The following is a 4,604-nucleotide window of genomic DNA, read 5'->3' as shown; positions in this document are numbered from 1 at the left end:
GAGTCCCGATGGGCATCATCAAGCGTCGCACCGAGCGGTGTGGTGCCAAGCATCATCGCGTAGAGTAGTGCAGCATCGCTTCGAGCTCTGATCAGGTTTGGGGATGCATTTCTGCTGCTGGTGTTGGTGATTTGGTAGGAATTGAAAGAGCAATGAATGTTGACAAGTACAAGGAGATCCTAATCCATCGTGCTATCCCATCAGGAAGGAGGCTAATTGGCGGCAACTTTTTTTTCCAGCATGACATTGACCCCCAAACACACTGCAAGTGTCGAAAAACACATTCATAAAGAAAAAGAGAGTGTGAAACTATTTTAATGTCTCCCTCAAAGTCCTGACCATAACATCATAGAAGCTTTTTGGGATTATTTGGAGAGGAAGAAAAACGAAAAAAAACCACAATCAAACAATGAATTATGGGAAACATTTCAGAATGCATGGAATAACCTTCCAATGGAATTTCTTCAGACATTGCAAGGAAACATTCCAAAACGGATATCTGCTATTTCGCATGAAAATGGTGGTCACACCAAATACTGAAATTTCATGCATTAATATTATAAAATTCTTTTAAAAAACGTGATTGTTGTAACATCTTTTATTTATCAAAATATGCCAGTGTGACAATAAAAAATGTTTACTTTCAAGGTGGCCTAATACAGGGTGGTGCAGAGCAGACTGACACATTTGGATATGTGATAATTTTTTCAACAGCAAGAAAGGGATGAAATGAAACACACGAGGTTTATGTTCAAAGCTTGCAATTCTATTATTTATGGTAGATAACATCAGTAAGGTGGCCTCCACCAGTTGCAGTGCATTGTCTTAGATGCTCCACAAAATTATCAAAAACTCAGCGCAGCAGATTTTGATCTTGATTAATAACAGCATTTTCAGCTTGAATCACACATTTCAGCTCCTGTTTTGTGTGTGGATGATTCCTGTATACACGTTCTTTGAGATATCCCCAGAAGAAGAAATCTGGGACCAGAAGGTCAGGGGAACGTGTTGGCCAGGGGATGGCTCCAAAACATGAAATAACCTGATGGAAGAGATTGCGGACCATGTCCATACTGTGTCGAGCAGTGTGTGCTGTGGCTCCATCTTGTTGGAAGTAGAGGTTGTTGGGATCAACACCAAGTGCTTCCAACTGCGGAAGCAAGAAGTTTTGCAGCATGGCTACATACTGCTCAGAATTAACTCTAATGGCTTCTTCATCATCATTTTCAAAGAAAAATGGTCCCACAACCTCAAAAGTTCCCACCCCACCCCTGAGACAGGAGAGCAGTCTGAAAGGTGTCAGGAGTCCCCTTCATATGCATGCAAAGTTTGGGGCCGCTAGGTTTCATGGTTTTGGAGTTATGGAGCAAACGGATGGACTGACAGACAGACACACACTGACCTTTCTTAATATATATACTTCGGACAGCAAAACAAGTGTTCATTTGTTCAATTCGGACATCGCCTTGGGCATTTTTTAGGTGCATGGTGTTTATCTGACCGATCGGCGATAGGTAATCGCTTACCAAGCCAGCCATTCCTTAGCAACCATTCCCTTGGAATGCTTGAGCTACTTGGCGAGTACTCTACAATATTTGTGCACTCTATACAAGTCACTGAACACTGTGTATCGATCGACTTGAACAAAGTTCAGGGGAGACTCGCCTGCATTGGCCCCGCATTGTTATGCAGTGATCAGGCAGTGGCTCGCTCACTGAAAATGTGCAATTATATTTTACACCAGGTTTCTCCTCTTTGTATGATCTCCTTTCATTATACAACTTGTCACTTCGGCAGAGATAAATACATCTAAAAAAAATTCAACGTTTTAGTTTTAAAAACTTTCTTCAACCATTTCAAGGAGTGCTTGTTTGGCGTGCGACTCAAGCTTCAATCGCTACAAGCTACCATGGCAATATTGCAGCGCAGTTGTCCGTGTGGACATCTCCGGCATTAAGACGGCAAAATAAAATAGATGATTACAATAAGTAAAAAATGTTTTTAGTTACAAAGCAATGAATCGCCACATCACAGCAGAATAGCCGAGAGGAACGCATACTTGCTCTCAGCTGTCTTGCCTGGGTGTGAATCCCGAACCAGCTAGAAACTGTCATCCCGGTGTTACACAGACAGGGTGATTCATCAATGTGTGTGCCGTCTCTCGGATGGACATTAAACTTGCTTTCAGGTCAGGTCAGGTCAGGTATGGGAGCATGTGCCAGAACAGCGCGTCGCTGCGTCCACTTTCCGCCGGTACTCCAGGGGCCTCCGTCTGGCCATCCCCCAGGCAGATGCCAGGCCCATCCCCATCTCCTTGAAATGATGGTCAACCTGCTGCAACCATGAGGCACGTGGCCGGCCCACTGGCCTCCTCCACTCATGAGACTCCCTCGCTGAGAGAATCTGGTAAGCAGGATCAGCATCAGGAAAACGAGCCACATGTCCATACAGCCGCAACTGACGCTCACGGACTATGCAGGTAACAAATCTCATCCGAGTCTCTCTCAGCAACCGCTCGTTGGACACAAAATCCGACCAGCGATAGCCAAGGATTCTCCGAAGAGACCTGGTACCAAAGGAATTAAGTCTCCATCTCAGATCCTTGGTCAGAGTCCAAGTCTCGCACCCATAGAGCAAGACTGGAAGTACCAAGGACCTGAAGACTCGGACTTTCGTCCTCCCGCACAGGTACCGGCAGCGCCACACCCCATGATCCAGTGAATCCATGACTCCCCAGGCCCGACCCAGACGTCTATTGACCTCTGACTCGCAGCCAGCAGAGACATGAATATCACTGCCAAGGTAAGTGAATCTCTCCACGACCTCAACATCCTCACCACAAACAGACACTGACAGGACAGCAGCATCCAAGATGTCACCGAAAGCCTGGATCTTAGTTTTGACCCAAGACACCCGTAATCCCAATGGCTCTGACTCCTCATTCAGCACCTCGAGGGCCCCCAAGAGGATGTCTAAAGTCTCCGCAAAGATGACTGCATCATCTGCAAAATCAAGGTCCGAGATCTTGACATTCCCAAACGATGCACCGCAACTTGATCTCTCAGACATCCTCCCTAAAATCCAGTCCATACAAGTGCTGAAAAGTGTGGGGGCAAGTACACATCCCTGACGAACTCCAGTAACAACTGGAAATAAGTCAGAGGTGGTACCACCACACTTCACAGCACTCTCAGTACCAGAGTAGAGTTCAGACATCAGATCGATCAGTTTTGGTGGCACCCCACGAAGACCAAGAATCCTCCAGAGGACATCCCGATTCACTGAATCGAACGCTTTACAGAGATCAACATAGGCTGCAAGCAGCCCCTGCCGAAACTCTCGTCTGCGTTCGGTGAGGACACGAAGTGCAAGGATACGGTCAATCGTTGACCTCTCTGGTGTAAAGCCTGACTGCTCTGGACGCTGGTGCTCAAGCAGATGGTGGCAAACCCTATCAAGAATTATCCGAGCAAAGACCTTGCCCGGCACTGAGAGCAGCGTCACCCCTCGGTAGTTGTTGCAGTCTTGGCAATCACCCTTCCCTTTCCAGAGAGGGACAACAAGGCCCCTCTTCCAGTCAGTTGGGATGATGCCTGTGTTCCAAGCAGAGCACAAAACTGCATGCAACGACACGAGTGCAGCATTTCCACCAGCCTTGAGAAGTTCGGCATGGATGCCACAGATCCCTGGAGCTTTGCCCCGTTTCAACTGGTTCACCGCAGCCCGTGTTTCCACAAGCGAAGGTGGACCACAGTTGATTTGAGGGTCAGCAACAGGGATTGTAACACCCTTGACGTCCAACTTGATAGTTGGGGGATCAGCCTGGTACAACCGCTCAAAGTAACCGGCCCAGCGGGCCTTCACTTCAGACTCCTCTGTCAAGAGCCTACCACTCTCTGCTCAAACTGGAGTGCTCCGAGGGATGGGCTTGGATGAACGTAATGCGCGAATTCCCCTGTAAGCGGGACGAGAATCACCTGTCCACAGGTGATGCTCTACCCCCTCACAGATTCCTCGCACATATGCCTCCTTGTCCACCCTCAGTGCACGTACAGTTTTACGCCTCAGCTCCCTGAACAGCTCAGCTCTGCCATTCAGCCTGGCCCTGCGACTCTGGTCAATGATATCCAGTGTCCCTCGAGAGACAAAATTCTTCTTTGCCCTGCGGTGAGTTCCAAGACATCCACCGGCAACATCAAGGACGGTGGTCTTGAAGGCGCTCCACAACTCTTCAGGACCCCCCAAAGCACCCAGACCCCCCAAGTGTCCACTCAGCCTGTTCGCAAACTCCTCAGCTACTCTGTCATCCCTGAGCTTGGCAACATCCAGCCTAGGCTGGGATGGTACCATTCTCCAGGATTTAAGGTGCAGCTTTAGAGTTGCTACAACAAGCCTGTGGTCAGTATTGAGAAACTGAGCACTCCGGTAGACCCTGCAGTTCTGGATCATCCTCCAACGACCGTCAATGAGGACATGGTCAATCTCCTTTGCCACACCGCCAGCGTTGGAATACCAAGTCCAGCGATGAGCTTGTGGGCGCTGAAACCATGAACCAGCCACCCTAAGTCCATGACTTCTTGCAAAGTCAAGGAACTTAGTGCTAT

Source organism: Eptatretus burgeri, chromosome 11 (assembly GCF_056783735.1).
Source record: "Eptatretus burgeri isolate ZD-2024b chromosome 11, Ebu_testis_v1, whole genome shotgun sequence".
NCBI classification, from domain to species: Eukaryota; Metazoa; Chordata; class Myxini; order Myxiniformes; family Myxinidae; genus Eptatretus; species Eptatretus burgeri.
The sequence above is the reverse complement of the archived record's forward strand: the minus strand, read 5'-3'. Positions refer to the sequence as shown.